General features: G+C 38.7%; 1 long non-coding RNA gene across 2 annotated transcripts in view; it reads right to left on the bottom strand.

The window, feature by feature from the left end:
• The window catches only part of LOC103350556 (uncharacterized), a 318919-nt gene that overhangs the window by 21002 nt on the left and 276545 nt on the right, over positions 1 to 21372 (bottom strand). For both annotated transcript variants that reach the window (XR_011388353.1, XR_011388352.1), the window contains one exon: positions 15019 to 15159. This is a non-coding gene — a long non-coding RNA (uncharacterized lncRNA). The remainder of the gene's footprint in view (positions 1 to 15018; positions 15160 to 21372) is intronic.

The following is a 21372-nucleotide window of genomic DNA, read 5'->3' as shown; positions in this document are numbered from 1 at the left end:
AATTACAGCACATTAAGGACAGAGATCCTACATGAGGAGTAAGTGCACAGTGACTCCTGTTGTTGACTTTACAAATCGACACTCCTGTTTATGGCATCAGTAATCTCCCTATGCACGAGTCATGAGTTTCCAAGGCTATGGAAGCCCTCTGAGTTCTCCGACTCTTATCTTGTTTAGACAAGGTCATAGTCAAAGTGGAGGTTCTCTCCTCCCTTCAGAGAAAGGTACCTCCTTCTTTGAAGACCTGTTCTTTCCACTGGGATCTCACTCACAGAGATCTTTCATTTAGGTTTGGTTGGTTATTTTTTTTTTTTTTTTGCCAGAGTGTCTTGGCTTTCCATGCCTGAAATACTCTCATGGGCTTTTCAGCCAGATCCGAATGCCTTTAGGGCTGATTCTGAGGCCAGAGTGCTGTTTAGGACATCTGCCATTCTATGAGTCTGCTGAGTAACTCGCTTCCCATGTTGAATCACTCTCCCCTTTATTTATTCTATCGGTTAGTATTAGCAGGTACTAGACTTGTTTATGTGCTCCCTTTGACTCTTAGTCCTGTCATTATGATCAATTGTGAACTGAAATTGATCACTTGGACTAGTGAGATGGCATTGGTACATGCCACCTTGATGGGATTAAATTGGAGTCCCCTGGTATGTTTCTAACTCTACCATTTGGGGCAAGTCAGCTTGAGCATGTCCCAAATTGTACATCTCTTCCCTCTTATTCCCACTCTTATGTTTAACAAGGATCACATTTCAGTTAAATTTCAACACTTAAGAATAACTTTGTACTAATTACAGAATTAAACCAGTCATATTAAGTAGAACAGACAAAAAAAAACTACTAAGAGGGATAATGTATTAAGTTGTTCATTAACTGTCAGGGCTATGCTGATCCAGTCACCGTTTCTCATAGTGTCCATTTCACTTCATCAGGTTTCCTTTTTGGTGTTCAGTCAGTTGTCACCGATCAGGGAGAACATATGGTATTTGTCCCTTTGGGACTGGCTTATTTCACTCAGCATGATGTGTTCCAGATTCCTCCATCTTGTTGCAAATGACTGGATTTCATTGTTTCTTACTGCGGTATAGTATACTAAAGAGTACATATCCCATAATTTCTTTATCCAGTCTACTGTTGATGGGCATTTAGGTTGGTTCCAGGTCTTAGCTATTGTGAATTGAGCTGCAATAAACATGAATGTGCAGACAGCTTGTTGGTTTGCCAATTTAATTTCCTTTGGGTAAATTCCAAGGAGTGGGATGGTTGGGTTGAATGGTAGGGTTATCTTCAGGTTTCTGAGGAATCTCCAGACTGACTTCCATAGTGGCTTGACCAGTTTGCATTCCCACCAACAGTGGGTTAGTGTCCCTTTTTCCCCACATCCTCTCCAGCATCTGTTGTTGGTAGATTTCTGTATGTAAGCCATTATAACCGAGGTGAGGTGAAACCTCATTGTGGTTTTGATTTGCATTTCCCTGATTGCTAGTGATCTTGAACATTTTTTCATGTGTGTGTTGGCCATTTGATTTCCTCTTTTGAAAAATGTCTATTGAGGTCCTTGGCCCATCTCTTCAGTGGGTTGTTTGTTTTGATGTTGTGGAGTTTCTTGATTTCTTTGTAGATTCTGGTTATTAACCCTTTATCTGTTGCATAGTTTGCAAATATTTTTTCCCATTCTGTCAGTTGTCTCTTCACTCTCCTGACTGTTTCTTTTGTAGTACAGAAACTTCTCAATTTGAGGCAATCCCAATAGTTGATTTTGGCTTTGACTGCCTGTGCCTCCTGCGTCTTTTCCAGAAATTCTTTACCTGTGCCAATATCTTGAAGGGTTTCTCCAATGTTCTCTAGTAACTTGATGGTGTCAGATCTTAGATTTAGGTCTTTAATCCATGTTGAGTGGATTTTTGTGTAAGGTGTAAGGTAGGGGTCTTGCTTCATGCTTCTGCACATGGAAATCCAGTTTTCCCAGCACCATTTATTGAATAGACTGTCCTTGCTCCAGGAATTGGTTTTAGATCCTTGATCAAATATAAGTTGGCTGTAGATGTTTGGGTTGATTTCTGGTGTTTCAATTCTGTTCCATTGGTCTATCCATCTGTTTCTGTACCAGTACCATGCTGTTTTGATTACAACAGCCCTGTAGTATGTCCTGAAGTCTGGTATTGTGATGCCTCCAGCTTTGTTTTTGTTGTACAAGATGCTTTAGCTATTCAAGGTCTGCTGTGTATCCATGTGAATTTCAGCATCATTTTTTCCCAGATCTGAGAAGAAGGTCTTTGGTATCTTGATTGGTTTTGCATTGAATCTATAAATTGCTTTTGGGAGAATGGACATTTTGATGATATTGATTCTTCCAATCCATGAGCATGGAAGATTTTTCCATTTCTTGGTATCCTCTTCTATTTCTTTCTTAAAGTTTTGTAATTTTCATCGTAGAGATCTTTAACGTCCTTGGTTAAGTTTATTCCAAGGTATTTGATTGTTTTTGTAGCTATTCTGAATGGGATTGATCTTAGAAGTTCTTCCTCAGCCATGGCATTGTCTGTGTATACAAAGGCTGTTGATTTTTGTGCCTTGATTTTATACCCTGCTACTTTGCCAAACTCTTCTATGAGTTCCAATAGTCTCTTAGTAGAGTTCTTTGGGTCCCCTAAAAAAAGAATCATATCATCTGCAAAGAGGGATAGTTTGAGTTCTTCCTTCCCAATTTGTATCCCTTTAATTTCTTTTTCTTGCCTAATAGCTCTGGCTAGAACTTCCAGAACTATATTGAATAGCAGTGGTGAGAGTGGGCATCCCTGTCTGGCACCAGATCTCAGTGGAAATGCTTCCAACTTTTCCCCATTCAATAGGATGTTGGCTGTGGGTTTTTCATAGATTGCTTTGATTGTATTGAGGAATGTTCCTTCCAAACCCAGTTTGCTTAGAGTTTTCATCATGAACGGGTGTTGTATTTTATCATATGTTTTTTTTTTTCTGCATCTATTGAGAGAATCATATGGTTTTTCTTCTGCAGTCTGTTAATGTGGTGTATCACATTGATTGTCTTGCGAACACTGAACCATCCCTGCATACCAGGGATAAATCCCACTTGGTCTGGGTGGATGATCTTTCTGATGTGTTGTTGCATTCTATTGGCCAGAATTTTATTGAGGATTTTTGCATCTATGTTCATCAGGGATATTGGTCTGTAATTCTCTTTCAATGCTGCATCTTTTTCCGGCTTAGGAATTAAGGTGATGCTGGCTTCACAGAAAGAATTTGGGAGGATTCCCTCTTTTTCGATTGTTCTGAATATTTTGAGAAGAATTGGAGTCAGTTCTTCTTTAAATGTCTGGTAGAATTCAAAAGTGAATCCATCTGGTCCTGGGCTTTTCTTTGTTGGGAGGGCCTTTATCACTGTTTCAATTTCTGTCTCAGTTATGGGTCTGTTTAGGTTTTCGATGTCTTCCTGGTTCAATTTAGGTAGGTTGCATGTGTCCAGGAATCTATCCATTTCTGATAGGTTTCCCTGTTTGCTGGCATACAAGTCCTTGTAGTAATTTCTGATGATTCTTTTTATTTCTGTGGTGTCTGTTGTTACATTTCCTTTTTCATCTCTGATTTTATTGATCTGGGTCTTTTCTCTTCTTTTTTTAGTTAGTTGGGCCAATGGGGTGTCAATTTTGTTTATTTTTTCAAAAAACCAGCTCCTAGTTTGGCTGATTTTTTGGAATGTTTTTTTGGATTCAATCCTGTTGATTTCTTCTCTGATTTTAATGATTTCTCTTCTCCTACTAGATTTGGGTCTGGTTTGCTGTAGGTTTTCTAGATCCTTGAGGTGAATTGAAAGCTCATCTATTTGGTGCCTTTCCAATTTCTTGATGTAGGCACCTATTGATATAAACTTTCCTCTTAACACTGCATTTGCTGTGTCCCATAAGTTTTGGTATGTTGTGCTGTTATCCTCATTTACTTCCAGAAAATTTTTGATTTCTCTTTTAATTTCTTCTATGACCCATTGTTCATTCAGGAGCAATTTGTTCAATCTCCATGTGTTTGTGTATGCTCTAGGGATTCCTGAGTTGCTAATTTCCAACTTCATTCCTTTATGGTCTGAGAAGCTGCATGGTATGATTCTAATTCTTTTGAATTTGCTGAGACTTGCTTTATGGCCTAGTATGTGGTCAATCCTAGAGAAGGTTCCATGTACTGCTGAGAAGAATGTAAAATCTTTAGCTGTAGGATTGAAAGTTCTGTATATATCTGTTAGATCCATTTGGGATATAGTGTCGTTTAATCTACTGTCTCCTTGTTGATCTGTCCTGTTGATCTGTCTATTTCTGAGAGTGGAGTATTGAAGTCCCCCAGTACTATTGTATTGGGGTCTAAGTCTCCCTTTAAGTCCCTTAACAAATCTTTTAGATAAACTGGTGCCCTGTAGTTAGGTGCATATACATTGATAATTGTTATATCTTCTTGTTGTATTGATCCCTTAATCATTATATAGTGACCCTTTTTTTTCACTCTTAACAGTCTTTGTGGTAAAGTTTATGTTGTCCGATATTAAGATGGCTACGCCTGCTCTTTTTTCATTTCTGTTGGCACGGTATATCTTTTTCCAGCCTTTCACTTTCAGTCCGTATGGATCTTTGTTGGAAAGATGCGTTTCTTGTAAGCAGCAAATAGATGGGTTTTGTTCCTTAACCCAATCAGCCAATCGGTGTCTTTTAACTGGACAGTTCAGGCCATTCACGTTCAATGTGGCTATTGATAAGTGGTAACTTTGCCCTGCCATTTGCCAAAGATAAGTTCTAATATATGCTTTGAATTCCCTGTGATCTTTTGCTGTGAGGTTTCCTTCCTTTACCTTCTTTCATATTGATGACCGTGTTTCTGTGTTTCTGTGTGTAACACATCTTTAAGCATCTTTTGCAGGGCTGGACGAGTGGCAACAAATTCTTTTGATTTCTGTTTGCTATGAAAAGTCTTTATTTCACCTTCATTCACAAATGAGAGCTTTGCAGGATATAATATTCTGGGCTGGCAGTTTTTTTCTCTTAGTACCTGGGCTATATCTCACCATTCCCTCCTAGCTTGTAGGGTTTCTGATGAGAAGTCAGCTGTGAGTCTGATTGGAGATCCTCTGAGAGTAATTTGACGTTTCTCTGTTGCACATTTTAGGATCTTTTCTTTATGTTTCACTGTGGAGAGTTTAATTACAACGTGTCGTGGTGAGGATCTCTTTTGGTCGTGTTTATTAGGGGTTCTGTGAGCTTCCTGTACTAGGATTTCTCTGTCCTTCTCCAAACCTGGGAAATTTTCTGCTAGTATCTCACTAAAAGGGCCTTGTAATCCTTTCTCCCTCTCCATGCCTTCAGGAACTCCTAGAACCCGAATGTTGGGTTTTTTAATAGTATCCTGAAGATTCTTGACAATATGTTTTAGATTTCTAATTTCCTCTTCTTTTCTTTGGTCTGACTGTATCCTTTCCTGTTCTCTGTCTTCTAAGTCCGATATTCTCTCTTCTGCTTCACCCATTCTGTTTGTAAGTCTCTCTATTGTGTTGTTTATTTGATCTATTGAATTCTTTACTTCATTATGATTTCTCGTCACTATCACAGTTTCCTGTTGTACTAGTTGTTTTGTTTCATTTTGATTCCTCCTTAATATTTCATTTTCATGAAAGAGATGTTCTATCTTGTCCATTAAGGATTTCTGTAGTTCAAGAATTTGTTTTTGAGAACTTCTTAATGTTCTTACCAATTTTTTGAGATCTGCTTCTTGCATTTCTTCTATCTCATCATCTTCATAATCTTGAATTGGGGTGTCTTTTTCATTTGGGGGCGTCATGGTGACTCTGTCATTTTTATTGCCTCGGTTTTTGCTTTTTCTTATTTGGCATATTGGAGATATTTGGTTTCTTCACTGTGGTGCTTTTTCTTGTTATACTATGACTCTAGATTAAGTGGACTGTCTGTTTTTGATGGAGCCTTAGAGGCTTGAGATGGGTGTGGCCTGAGAGCTCTGTTTGGTGTGCCAAAGGTGACACTCCCAGGTTAGGCGTGGTCGATCTCTCTCTCTCTCTTTCTTTTTTTGATTCAAAAGGGAAGTAATTCCACACAGCTGAACGAAGTTGGAGGTAGTTAGCAGGCAAATGATATACCCACAGGAGCCAGAGATTGGAAGCTCTTTCCCAAGGACCACACAGGGAATCTGTTCTGCCCTCAGAGTGGGCTCAAATTCTCCTTCAGTCTCCCACTGGGTTGCCAAAGCTACGGAATTGTAGCATCTCTGGAGTACTCACGTGAATTCTGTGAGTTCTCTTCCTCACCGTCTCTTTTTTCACAGTCTCAGTTCAGTAGCACCACAAATTTACTAGGTCCTAATCTCCTGTTAATTCGCCCTGCCCAGAGTCAGGTTTTTCTGCTAGGTTCCGGGCCAGTGCAGACCTGAGGTCGCTCTGCTTATGACGTATGTCCAAGATGGCACCTGCTCTTTGTCTTGCTCGCCCTTGAGAGGTGAGCGGAGAAAGAGAAACCCGTGTCCATACCAGTCACCTTTTTTTTCCTCTCTGTCTCTCTCTCTTCCAGTTAGCCTGGTGAACTTTCCCCCCTGGGGGTCATTCCCTCTAGTCTCCTCTCTCCGCCTGCCTGCCGGTGTCTTGGGCTATTGAGGTTCGGCTCACCTCGCGTTCCAGAGCCGGTGTGTTGAGTCTGCCGCTGGTGTCCCGAACTGTGGGCTCCCACGCTCTCCACGCAGGTCCACTGTGAATCACGCGTTCTGGAAGAGTTTCTTCTGCTGTTTCCTCCCCTACTCTTCCTTGAACCTGCAGTATCTCCACTTTTATTAAACTGTCTCTCCCCAGACTATCAGTGTGCGCCCTTCCTATTCTGCCATCTTGCCCGGAAGACCAGAATGCGGGAATCTTTACAAGACAAAGACCTATAAAAAGTGCTACCTCTCCACAGCCTTTTGAGCAATACCTGGAATAGTTGCCCTTTCTTCTACACTCACCTGAAGGAAAGTCTAGTATGACAGAAATGAATCCTCTCTAGTATGATAGAAATGCACCTTCTTCCATCTCTTTTATTATGAGTAATTCTCTAGTACTTGTTCTTTATCAAAAGATCATATTGATAGAAATGAAAAAATCTTTACTTAAAAAATAAATTTCCCTTGAGATAAGGGAGCAAGAGCCTGGCAACCTGAATTAAGAAGTAAAGAGAAAAGATGTAGGATAGCATCTTAAAAATTATTCTGAACACAAAAAGCTAAAGCACATTAAACAGAGATCCTACATGGGGAGTAAGTATACGGTGACTCCTGTTGTTGACTTAACAAATTGACACTCTTGTTTATGGCGTCAGTAATCTCCCTAGGCTCTAGGGAGTTTCCAAGGTTATGGAAGCCTTTTGAGTTCACGGACATCAAAAGAGGTACCTTTCTCTGAAGGGAGGATAGAACTTCTACTTTGACTATGACCTTGTCTAACTAAGATCAGAGTTGGCGAACTCAAAAGGCTTCCATAGCCTTGGCAACTCATGACTAGAGCCTAGGGAGATTACTGATGCCATAAACAAGAGTGTCTCTGTCCTTATGTGTTGTCCAATGTGAAGTAATGCTATAACTAGTACTGAAACAGTATTTTACACTTTATGCTCCATGTGGGTGCAAATTGATGAAATCTTTACTTAATATATACTAAATCAATCTTCTGTATATAAAGATAATTGAAAATGAATCTTGATGTGAATGGAATGGGAGAAGCAGCAGGAGATGTGAGGGTGGCAGGTGGGAGGGAAGTTATGGGGGGGAAGCCATTGTAATCCATAAACTGTACTTTGGAAATTCATATGTACTAAATAAAAGTTTAAAAACACACTACATGAAACTTGTACAACTTAAATAAAATTTTAAAAATAAAATATTTAAAAACAAAAATAAGTTATTCTGAAACATTACCAATAGTTTTCACACAGATCCTTAAAATTATAAATGTCTTGATTATTAATTTTTAAAAAAAATGTGTGCTTTCTTTCCCCTCTCTTCAGCTTACTTAATATTCCCATTTATTTGTAAAATGTGACCGCACAGCTAAGCAAAAAATGTGAAATATTTGTATTGGCCAGGGTGCCTCTCCTCTGAACTCTATACGTTTGACCTAGGAGACAGAAAATATATCTGTCAACATACTCTGTTACAAGAAAGAGAAAACTATTATTGATTAAAGAGAGGTATGAACAATTTATTTTTTTTTAACTTTTATTTAATGAATATAAATTTCCAAAGTACAGCTTATGGATTACAATGGCTTCCCCCCCCATAAGGTCCCTCCCACCCGCAACCCTCCCCTTTCCCACTCCCTCTCCCCTTCCATTCACATCAAGATTCATTTTCGATTCTCTTTATATACAGAAGATCAGTTTAGCATACATTAAGTAAAGATTTCAACAGTTTGCTCCCACACAGAAACATAAAGTGAAAAATACTGTTTGAGTACTAGTTATAGCATTAAATCTCAATGTACAGCACACTAAGGACAAAGATCCTACATGAGGAGTAAGTGCACAGTGACTCCTGTTGTTGACTTAACCAATTGACACTCTTGTTTATGGCTTCAGTAATCACCCTAGGCTCTTGTCATGAGCTGCCAAGGCCATGGAAGCCCCCCAAGTTCACTGACTCTGATCATTTCTAGACAAGGCCATGGTCAGAGTGGAAGTTCTCTCTTCCCTTCAGAGAAAGGTACCTCCTTCTTTGATGACCCATTCTTTCCAATTTATTAAGAATACTATTGGTGGGTATTGGTGGGGCTGGTGCTGTGATGCAATGGTAAAGCTGCTGCCTGCAGTGCCAGTATCCCATATGGACACTGGTTCAAGTACCAGCAGCTCCACTTCCAATCCAGCTCTCTGCTGTGGCCTGGGAAAGCAGTAGAAGACGGCCCAAGTCTTTGGGCCCCTGTGACTGAGTTAGAAACCCAAAAGAAGCCCCTGGGTCCTCGCTTCAGATTAGCCCAACTCTGGTCATTGCAGCCATTTGGGGAGTGAACCAACAGATGGAAGACCTCTCTATTTCTCTCTGCCTCTGCCTCTCTGTAACTCTGCCTTTCAAAAATAAGTAAACCTTTAGAAAAAAAGACTATTGACAGCTTTCTGAATTGCAAGGAGAGGTGGACTATCTTGCTCATAATTCTGCTACTTGAAACAAGATCCAGTAGAGGCTACAAACTTGATCTGACAAGGAATCTGTGCTTGCCTCTGAAAGAGTTAGTGCATTCAATGTCTGAGCTACTGCTGCCACTACTGTTTCAGAACAATTTTGCTATCCACTTCCCTTATTATAGAATTATTTACTTCCCATATTTTTCCATGTCATTGACTCATCACTCAAAAACTGGTCTGGGTGCATCCAACAGAGGGCTGGAACATTTGCACAAGCCCTAGTTTCAAATAAGCCACAATGCATGTACTGGCATTTTCAGTGTTTATAGTTTATAGAGTTAATATTTCTATAGTTTAAAATTGGTTCTGACTCCCACCAAGGTTCATCTCACATTAAAAAGGGGGAAACAAATGTTAGTCAAACAAAAAGCCAAAAAAAAAGTCTTATGACAGAAAGACTGAAAGGAAGTTGAAAGAGAAAACAAGACAGAAATTCAGGGTTCAGTTAGGATATGATTTTGGTTGAAGTAATAAAATAATTGCTTAGGGGATAGGCATTTGGCACAACAGTTAAGGTATGGCATGGGCCACCCACATTCTATATCCAAATGTCTAGGTTCTGCTTCCAGTTCTATCTTCCTGTTGATTTGCACCGTGGAGGAAGCAGATTGTGACTTATTGTGGTTCTTTGTCATCCATGTAGGAGACCTAGAATGATTCTTAGACTCCTGATTTCAGTCTGGTCCATTCCCACCCAGTTGTGGCAGGCATTGGAGGAGTGAATCAGCAAATGGAAGATCTCTTTCTCCCTCTCTCTGATCCTCCACTTGTTTGCCTTTCAAATAAGTGCATTTTTAAGACATAGTTATTAAAATGAAAGGCAGAACTACAGCAAGAGATGGAGATACACAAGAGAGAGAAAGGAAAGTGCTTCTATCTACTGGTTCACTCCCTAAATGGCTGCAACGGCCTGAGCCATGCCGAAGCCAGGAGCCAGGAGCTTCTTCCGGATCTCCCACATGGGTGCAGGGGACCCAAGCACTTGGGCCATCCTCTGCTGCTTTCTGTGGCACATTAGCAGGAAGATGGGTAGGAGGTGGAATAGCCAGGACTGAATCCAGTGCCCATATAGAATGCTGGTGCTGCATGCTGCGGCTTTAACCCACTGAGCCACAGCATCAGCCCCAGAATAAATTTTTTAACTAAAAAAATGACTCAACTAGGAATAATTTAAACAATAAATGGAGCTTTATCACAAAATATATGAGAGTAAGAAGTTGATTTCATTAGCTCAGTAACTTAGCCATGTTAAAATTAAATGAAAGATATTTTGCCCTTTTTGTCCTAGTTCCAGCATGCCTGTTTTAATTCAAAGCAGGAAATAGGAAGAGTAAGGGGATATTGATAGACTTCTATATACATCTCATTGTCCAGTATCATTGGCACCAATCCATAGGAAAACACATCAGTAAAACCACAAGATAAAGCAACTGTCTCCTTATGTGTAAGATAATGTAATCCTACAAAGTTCCTTTAAACAATCCCAATTAAAACTAGTTTCTAAGAAACTTGTTCCTATAATCTTGCCAAGAATATATGTATCCAAATTGAGTGATTAATATACAATTTTATGAGTTAATAATATGAACACTTTCAAAGTTTTAGTCATTAATTAGGTTTAGGCATATCTGCAATAGAAAATATAAGTGAATATATTACAGAACCTAAATCAAGGAAACCACAAGAGTCACCTTGTTCAGAGCCATCCCCAATATTAAAATATGGATCTGCAACATGGGAAGCAGGATACACAGCAGACTCATAGAATGGCAGATGTCCTAAACAGCGCTCTGGCTTCAGAATCAGCCCTTAAGGCATTCGGATCTGGCTGAAGAGCCCATGAGAGTATTTTAGGCATGGAAAGCCAAGACACTCTGGAAAAAAAAATGAAATGAAAGATCTCTGCAAGTGAGATCCCAGTAGAAAGAACGGGGCCATCAAAGAAGGAGGTACCTTTCTCTGAAGGGAGGACAGAACTTCTACTTTGACTATGACCTTGTCTAAATAAGATCAGAGTTGGTGAACTCAAAAGACTTCCAAAGCCTTGGCAACTCGTGACTAGAGCCTAGGGTGATTACTGATGCCATAAACAAGAGTGTCAATTGTTAAGTCAACAACAGGAGTCACTGTTTACTTACTCCCCATGTAGGATCTCTGTCCATAATGTGTTGTACAATGTAAATTAATGCTATAACTAGTACTCAAACAGTACTTAACACTCTGTTTCTGTGTGGGAGCAAACTGTTGAAATCTTTACTTAATATATACTAAATCGATCTTCTATATATAAAGATAATTGAAAATGAATCTTGATGTGAATAGAATGGGAGAGGGAGCGGGAGATGGGAGGGTTGCAGGTGGGAGGAAAGTTCTGGGAGGGAAAAAGCCACTGTAATCCAAAAGCTGTACTTTGGAAATTTACAGTTGTTTTATTTCAGGCATGGAAAGCCAAGACACTCTGGGGAAAAAAAAAACCTAAATGAAAGATCTCCGTGAGTGAGATCCCAGTGGAAAGAACGGGCCATCAAAGAAGGAGGTGTCTTTCTCTGAAGGGAGGAGAGAACTTCCACTTTGACCATGGCCTTGTCTAAATATGATCAGAGTCGGTGAACTCAAAAGGCTTCCATAGCCTTGGCAACTCATGACAAGAGCCTAGGGTGATTACTGAAGCCATAAACAGGAGTGTCACATTGTTAAGTCAACAACAGGAGTCACTGTGCACTTACTCCTCATGTAGGATCTTTGCCCTTAGTGTGCTGTACATTGAGATTTAATGCTATAACTAGTACTCAAACAGTATTTTTCACTTTATGTTTCTATGTGGGTGCAAACTGTGGAAATCTTTACTTACTATATGCGAAACTGATCTTCTGTATATAAAGAGAATCGAAAATGAATCTTGATGTGAATGGAAGGGGAGAGGGAGTGGGAAAGGGGAGGGTTGCGGGTGGGAGGGACGTTATGGGGGGGGGAAGCCATTGTAATCCATAAGCTGTACTTTGGAAATTTATATTCATTAAATAAAAGTTAAAAAAGATAATAAAAATATGGATCTGAAGAACTGATGTAACAGTGTCATCTGCAGGTTTACTATTCTCTCCCATCAGATAGAGTTCATAGGCAGTGCCAAGAGCAATGCCATTTACCTTAACTGCTATTGAGAATATTTGTATTTCCATATCTCCCCTTCTGTTTTCTATAACTCCGGAGCTCCTTGAAGCTTACTTTATGTAGTCGTTGATAACAACACCATTTCTAAGGTCCTGGTGTCTTCCCCAATCATCTGCATAATTGATGCTATTTTTGTCCTGTTAGAGTATGGCATTTGGACCAGGCTCAAACCAAATTCCGTTCTGTTCTTTCTTTGCATGGCAGTAAACAGAAGTCCATATCACAAGTCTCCATATCAATGTGGCTCATGGAGAAGATCACACAAGATACTCTTGCTGGAAAACTTTCTAGTCTGTGCTAGTTGTTATTTGAGTGATTTTGATGTTGTTGCTTAATCCCTGGAGACTCACTTTTGTCTCATATGCTTTACTTCATAGGGATATTCTTGTAGAAAATCTTGTGAATTTGTATATAGATTCTCTTTGAAGTCTTTAACATTGTATATCAGTAAGAAGTAACAAAGACTACATAATAGTTAAATTGGTATTTCACCCAACTGGAAAGCATTTAGCAAATACTGCTTACCCTTACCTACCCATTTCTTGCTCTACTCTTTTCACCTTTAACCCCTTCCTCCTGCCTCTACTTTAACCACAATATTCTTATTCAAAATAGAGATATGTAGTTAAACAAAGAAGGTTGGTTTGGGGCCGGTGCTGTTGCATATTAGGTTAAGCATCCCATATGGGCACCAGTTCAAGTTCCAGCTGCTCCAATTTCAATCCAGCTCTCTGCTATGGTCTGAAAGAGCAGTGGAAGATTGCCCAAGTTTTTGGGCCCCTGCACACACATGGGAGACCTGGAAGAAGCTCCTAGCTCCTGGCTACATATGGCCCAGCTCCAGCTTTTATGGCCATTTGAGGTGTGTACCAGTGGATGGAAGATCTCTCTCTCCATCTTCCCTCTCTCTCACTGTGACTGTCTCTTCAATAAATAAATAATTTTTTTAAAAAAAAAAGTTGGTTTGTGTTAGATTCTACTCAAGACAAGCTATAGAGACCAATTTGTCTTTAATAGCCAAGTGGTGGCTTCTGGACCCCATATGAGTTAAGAACAGTTATTTATTTCACATGATTTAAGTCTGCATCAGAGTGTTTCAGAGCAGTTCTGTCTGAGATGAAGCTCTTGATCTGTGCCTTTGTTTCAGACTCATACTTAACTGAGTGGGTTAGCCATATTGAAGAGTTTAAATCCACTTGTTCATTCCCCAAATGCTCATAATTGGCCAGAAGACAAAGATGGGAACCAGAAATTCAATCAAGTTCTTCCATGGGTGAACTTGGAACAGGATGGCAAGGAACTCAACTACTATAATCATCACTTCTGCTTCCCATGTGGCAGATTATCAGAAAGCCGGAGACAGAAGCTCGGAGTCAAACTCAGCTATTCTGATACGGAGTGTGGATATCCTAAGCAGCACCTTAACTACACGGTCAAACGCCTACCACTAGGATGCTTGATATTGGGCCTTACACTTGACTGTAATATATCCTGTTGTGTTTCCCAAGTTTTCTAGGAAGAGATAGCAAAGATTACAAACTGAGTCTCATCAGAACCTATGGCCAGATAATATGCTATATTTATATGCTTGCGACTAATGTCATGAATCTAAAACCAATTGACTTGACATATACAGAAGTGGGAAACTCCTTATGCTAAAGCTGTCAGTGAGCACCTCCATATTTAGGGAGAGATTTAGTTAAGCAATTAATCCAACAGGTGCTAACAACCTGGAAGAAGGTGTGCAGTTTTTGCTTGCTTTTTTCTCAACCATCTTCACTTTTTTACTCTCCTTATTTCCAAATTCATTTTTTCAATTTTACCTTTTATTATATATTTATTTATATAAAAGAAACAAATTTCATGTACTTTTTATATTCAGTTTTAGGAGCATAATGATACTTCCCACCCTACCCTTTGTCCCTCACTCACTCCCAGCTTCCCACCTCCTTCCTTCCTTACTTTTTATTCCATTTTTGCAATGACATATTTTCAATGTACTTTATAGTCACAAGCTTAACCCTCCACAAAATAAAGAATTCAACAAATGGTAACTAGAAAAACCACTGTTCCTCAAGAGTATTGACAAAGGCTGTGAATAATAATCAAATCTCCAAATGTCAATTCTACTTATGTACATTACAATTTTTGTATGATTTATTTTTTGAAACCTATTGACAATTTTACTTTGTCTTTTAAAAGTACTTCATATAGATGCCAGTGTTGTACTGCAGTGGTTTAAGCTGCCACTTGCAACACTGGTATATATCAGAATACTGGTTCAAGTCCTGACCTCATTGGTTCCTATTTAGTTTCCTGCTAATGGGCTTGGATAGCAACCCAAGATGACCCAAGTTGTTGTGTCCTGGCTGCTACGTGGGAGACCAGAATGGAGTTCCTGGCTCTTGGCTTCTGCTTGGCCCAGCCCTATCTATTAGAGCCACTTGAACAGTGAGCCAGGGTATGGAAGTTTCTCTCTTTCTCTCTCTCTCTCTCTCTCTCTGTCTCTCTCTGTCTCTCTCTGTCTCTCTCTCTCTCTCTTTTCATTCTTTTTGACACTCTACCACTCAGCCTTTCAAATAAATAAATCTTTAAAAAAAATAACTTTACTTGACATAGCAATGAAGTAAAAAGTACCTACTTTATTGTCCTTTTTGTCTCTCCAAGCTTTTGTTGTCATTATCTATATTTTGAACAACTTCAACTCCACATTTTTTGAAGGAATAAAGAATAGTTTTTTTGTAGAGAACAACAATTTTTCTTAGCATACTTAAACAAGCTCCTGGAAGATGGAATTAAAATGTTTGTATGAGTGCAAAAAGGAATTTTGAAATCCACTCATAGCTTTTCTATTCATGATATACACATTAAAGGAACTTTTCAAAGACCTCCTCACATATACCATAAATTAAAAGTGTTCCAGTTCCTCCTTTAATTCATGAAAGATTTGGTCCACAAAGGCCTTTATGGTGTTAACAGGGGATCAACTGCCCACTAGTGAGTACAGTTCCATATGTTCATTCTTTGGGATGGTCTTGCCTCTTAAAAGATGGCTTCTAATATGAGCCACAGGCAAACGGTAGAGAGTGATGTAGCAAGATAATAAAGGCATCAAAAACTGAGGATTTTGAACAATTATTTCTCCTTGAGATGAGAAAAGCAACAACATGCTTCTACCAATCAGAAGAAGGAAATTGTGTTCCTCTACCCTCACACTGGGAAGAAGAATAAAAACAGTTTCGAGCTAAAATATGAGGAATTGTTATTGACAGCCCTGTCTTACTATTAACTCTGCTTCACAGATCTCTCTTTAAAAAGAAGATGTTGCTCTGACACCTTATTTCCTGGGTCTCAGTCCACTGATTTCTTCAAAAATGCGTTTCAGATCCTTTTAGGGGAAAACAGTGTGCCAGGTAGTGTGTGGCTGCTCCAATGGGAAGAGGAGGTCTGAGTGTGTGTTACATTGTGAAGGGTAAACTGAGTCCATAGAGAGCATCTGGGGAGAGAGCTGGAGAATAGCAGGGGAAGCACAGAGTGAAAAACACACAGTGAAGGCGCTGGTGTTCAACTCACACCTGTCATTAAGGGAAAGAGTAACACATTGTTCACATAGCTTGGAAGGATACTGAGAAGTGTGCATAAGATCAAAAAGGAGGGCTGCTGAACCTGGGCCTGGGGCTAGGAGCTGGAATTCAGAAGACTTTAATGCTTCCACCATCTCGAGTATATGTTTTCCCCTGGCTTACTTTTTTCAGGAGAATCTTTCCATTCATTCATCAGGGAAAATGACTACCATATGCATTTCCATCTCATTGTGCTCTAACCTCCACAATAGAAACTCTTTCTCTTAATGTTCATTAGAACAAGAAGCAAAAGAGGGCTCTGGTTCTACTTTCAGTCTTGCAAGATTTGGCTAACAAAACTAAAGGACACTTTTAAATTGGTTTTCAGACATGTAACAAACATAAATTTAGTATTAGTCTATATTGGTATGAGTGTACCTGAAATATTTGGCAATGTTATTAGTTATTTGAAATTCAAATTTTAATGGAAATCTTGTATTTTATCTGACAATGCTGCATTCTTGGGTCAAGCTCCACCCACAGACTTATCAGTGTGCAGGGAGATGGAATCACTGTACTTGGTGAAGTCTGAGCTCTGTTAAATACCCTGTGCCGCTTCCAGTCACCATGAGAGTGAAGTCTTAACACCAAGATTGGTAATGAGGGCAACATTATCACGTGAAGCCAAAAGTAAGAGCTGCCCCACTCCCCAATAGAGATGGTTAAAAGCAGATGAAAAGGAGCCAAGGAAAAATAAGTCAAATTAATTCATCATTTACTTAGGCCTTGTCCTAAAATATAAAATTCTAATCAAATTTGCTTTTCACTGTTGATTTACATTATTACCCATTGCCGCTGATTCAGGACAAAGTTGTTTAAAATTCTCTTCGAATGGTTTTAGGGAGCAGAATAACTCCTATGTAATTGGCACATTGCTACAAAAGACAAGTGGTAGGGGTTGACTAAATGACTATGTTTTAATATTGAAGCATGGCCAGGATAGTAGCTGGTCTTATTTTATGGTTTTCCTGGAATTCATGAAGCTTCCTTGAACTTCCTCTAAGTGGTGATTATAAAATAATAAGCAAAAAATATATTGGCTTTGGCATCAGGCAGAATGACATAAATGTAGGCTTGTCTGACTTTGGCAGCAGCACGCTTAATTACACTGACATTGTGTAGCTGTGCCATTTCTTAGGAGCTAATTATTCCATTCTTTGGGAAAAAAATGTCCCTAAGGGTATAGCTTTTGAAATTCAGCTTTTGGACCTACAGCCTCAGCAATAGTGTTATCAAATGCTGATGATCAAGTGTTGATAGGATGACTTTCAACTTTTAAATAATGGTAACCAATTTAAACATTCCTTTACAGAAATAATGTAAGATATGGGTTATTGAATAGCAACATAATAGTCCTTCCTTAAAATTTCAATGAGGGTCCTGTGCTGTGGTGCAATGGTTTAAAGCCCCAGCCTGTACTGCCAGCATCCCATATGGGACCGGTTCAAGTCCTGCTGCTCCTCTTCCAATAAATCTATCTGTTAATGGCCTGGGAAAGCAGTAGAAGATGGCCTGAGTCCTTGGGCCCTCACACCTATGTAGAAGACCTGGAAGAATCTCCTGGCTCCTGCCTTCGGTCAGTTCAGCTCTGATCACTGTGAACATTTGGGGAGTGAACCAGCAGATGGAAGACCTTTCTCTCTCTTTGGCTCTACCTCTCTGTAACTCTGTCTTTCAAATAAATAAAAATAAATCTTTAAGAAAATGTTAATGATCAAATGTAATTCCTCAGAGGAAGATCAGGCTTTAAAATCAAATTGTTCTCTACAGAGTGAGCAAGGGAATGAAGTTAGTTAACACATCAATTTAAGAAGGAGCAACCACTTCTGAGGGTAAATAGTGCTTTATCAAAGAACATTTAGCTCTAATGAGCTGATTTGATCTGACCATGAAACTAACAGGGAGGATTCCAAATAATGGATGTGTGTGTGCGTGTGTGTGTCGCACATACACAGAATAGATGAGAGACACATAAACAAAGAGGCAGGTAGACACAGAGGAAGGGGGGAGAGAGAGGCGTAAAATTAGAAAGAAAGGCTCACAGACTGATTTTACATTGAAAATTTTCATTATGACAAAATTTTTGGATACCATGCAGACAAAAGAACACAGATGTGGCCATCATACCGTCGTGAACCAATGTGCACCTCTCTGACCTCTTCCTCTTTCCCTTGCTGCCTTGTCTTCCTTTTCTCTCCATCTGCTAAGTTTGGACATTTCTCACATGCTTTATATACACTCCTTCCTTCAGTAAAAGTCCACAGTATAATTCTCCCTGTGTACAACCCTTGGGTAAGTTTGGACAGGTCATGAGCTACACAACTCTGGAACCCACTCACATTGTAGTTTACAGGCCATGCTAACCTCTTAAGTTTTATGTGGCAGTATGATAGGGATGATTGAAATCTCTCTCTTCCCTTCTTTTTTCTTCTGATCTTTACTCTGGAAGTTAGTTGCTTATCTAATGGTATTTTTTAACTGGAAAATAAGTGCAATTTTATTATGCTGTAAGAGCATAATTAATCTATGGTTTTCCTCTAGCAGAAGAAAGAAAAAATTGCCTAAAACTCCCCACTTGATTAGTAATTTTTGCAAAGTATACATCTTCTTATTATTATTTGTACATGTGTATCCCAGTACCATAAAAATACTGTGCCTGGACTTTGAAGTAAGAACACCATACAGGGGCCGGCCTCTGGTGTATCAGGTGAAACTGCTGCCTGCACAGCTGGCATCCCATATGAGCACTGGTTTGAGACCTGGCTGCTCCACTTAAGATCCAGCTCTCTGCTATGGCCTGGGAAGGCACTGGAAGATGGCTCAAGTCCTTGGGACCCTGCACTCACATGGGAGACCTGGAGGAAGCTTCTGGCTTCAGATAGATGCAGCTCTGGCCATTGCGGCCAATTGGGGAGTGAACCAGCGGATGGAAGACATCTCTCATCTCTCATCTCTCATCTTTCTCTCTTTTAATAAATATTAAAAAAAACACCATACAGCCATGGCCATAATAAGCGTTAGCTTAACGAACAACTCTTAAATACCAAACAGAAATTCTATGGTTTCTGCCTAATAGTTCTTGGTTGCTGGTGCAACCTCTAGTGGTATGAAGGAGAGTAGGAAAAAAATACATGCAACTGAAACAGAATTCTTAAAATAGGTATAGCAGATTAGCGCTTCTGTAGACATGTTCCATCTACTGCCCAAGGATACTATAGTGAACTAATAGAGCTAACAGAGCCAAATGGTTTGCCCATTTGATACATCTTCGTGTGATTGTCTAGTTCCCAGTTCATATGCTTGTTCCAGATCCTAAATGGGGAATTATAACCTGCCATTATATAAACACAAAACTATGGCTACTTAATTAGGCAATCTAATTATGTGAACTATACCAATTTTTAGATCCAAGGATATGCATCTGAGGTCCCTCTCAGAGACTTCAGACATGCATTCCTGTGACTTCTCTGCAAGAGATTGTCTCAGTGCCTTAAAGGTATTTTCCTTTTATGAGAAATCTTCTACACAGCTTCAGCTAATCCTCAATGGGAACTTGTCTCCAATTACTTCAATTATTTTTTTGCTAACACCTTTTTAATTAGTATCAGGAAAAACAAAATTTCCAACAACCTCTCTGCAAAAATATAAAGTAATCTTCTTATCCCCAGGTCATTGATTGCTCAAAATTTTCAATGGCTTCCCATCTTGCAGCAAATTAAAAGAACAGATTAATTCAATAGAATTTCTACCATGTTTCTGCACGAATTTTATTTCACTCTATCTCACCTACAAGTGACTGGAGTTCACATCATTTCTCAAATATATTCCTAACATTGTATGGTTAATGGTTCATTATATTCCCTCTACCTGGAATTTCATCCACCTCATCAATCAAATACTACTCTTTATTGAAAGGATGACACCAATGTAACTTATTTTATGAAACCTTTTTAGTTACTGCCCAGATGAAGTAATCTCTCCATCTTTTGCTGTGCCAAGTACTTTACCAAGACTTCAGCAATTTAAATTCAACAGAATAAGATGTGAATCTACTTGCACCACTACCTTAGTTATGTAACCTAAAAAAGTTTAATACCTAAATTATTTTCTCATTTTTAAAACATTTTGCCTCATTTATGAATGTAAAAAAATGTTATTTACCATTCAGGGTAACTATAATATAAATTGCATAATAGCATGACACATAATATTTGCTAAGTAAATAGTAGTCATTAATATCACCATGAAATTGGGCAATCTTTCGTATATTTTCCAAAAACATAACAAGAAACTTAAGCCAAAAATCAGGAAGACAAAGGAGCTTAGCTATAGGAGGACACAGACAGAGTCACAAGTAACTGTTGAAGTCCAACACAAATCAAAATTTGAGGCACACTCATTATTCCTGAGCCCAGGATAAGTTCTTACAAATATTTCAGTATTATCTGTTTGAACTATACTTCACTCATGCTAAATACATGCATGCTTCTGCCGTTAGTTTCCCTAACAGTTTCAAGCTGGAATTTCTGACAACATTATGATTTTTGATTTGTTATCTATTTCATCATCGTATTTTGCTTCTGCAGCTATCTAAAATTTTTATATGTTTATGAGTCATCTCGTTATTTAATCAGCTTATGGAAGATGGACACACTATTTCTTACAATTCTTTTTATCTCCTTTAGATCTCAATATAATAAATAATAATTATCAAGAAAGCAATAGTTGAACTTAATTGCATGAAAGCAAGCATCATTGACAAATGTATATTATGTTGATACCTCAGATAGGGAATTAACAAACATTAGTATCTAAGAAAAATATTAGAAGCACTACAAGGATATTTTCTTAAATTATTTTATAACTTGGACAAGTTTCTTACTCTCTATGCTTATTTCCTACTCTGCAATTTAACCTAAGGCAATAAGATGACAGTAGTCAAAGATGAGGGATTATCATCATACATGTGGTTGCTAATACTTGAATGGGAAAGAAATACATTGGAGTATTTGTCTTGAATTTTAAATTGCTTTAGAATTTTAGGTTATTTTTCTTCAAATACATAAATCAAACTATTCAAACCAAATTTCTATCCAGTAAACATTTACTCGGCACCTATTACACTCAGAAATTTATCTATTTACTATTAAAGGATGAAAAAGACTGACATTTCATAATCTGATGCTATAAATGATAAATATATATATATATGTTAATCAATTAAGAGCTCAAGTGAATTATAAAGCCAACAGAGAGGAAAAGAGGGACAAGAGTTATTCACTAAATATGGGTTAATTCCATAGTGCTACAGGCAGGAACTGAAGCACATTAATGCTTGAAGGACTTGGTGTTTGAACAGAAAAAAAAAATGA

This window comes from Oryctolagus cuniculus, chromosome 4 (genome assembly GCF_964237555.1).
Source record: "Oryctolagus cuniculus chromosome 4, mOryCun1.1, whole genome shotgun sequence".
In the NCBI taxonomy this organism is placed as follows: domain Eukaryota; kingdom Metazoa; phylum Chordata; class Mammalia; order Lagomorpha; family Leporidae; genus Oryctolagus; species Oryctolagus cuniculus.
Note: the sequence above shows the minus strand (reverse complement) of the source record. Positions and strands in the feature narration are given on the sequence as shown.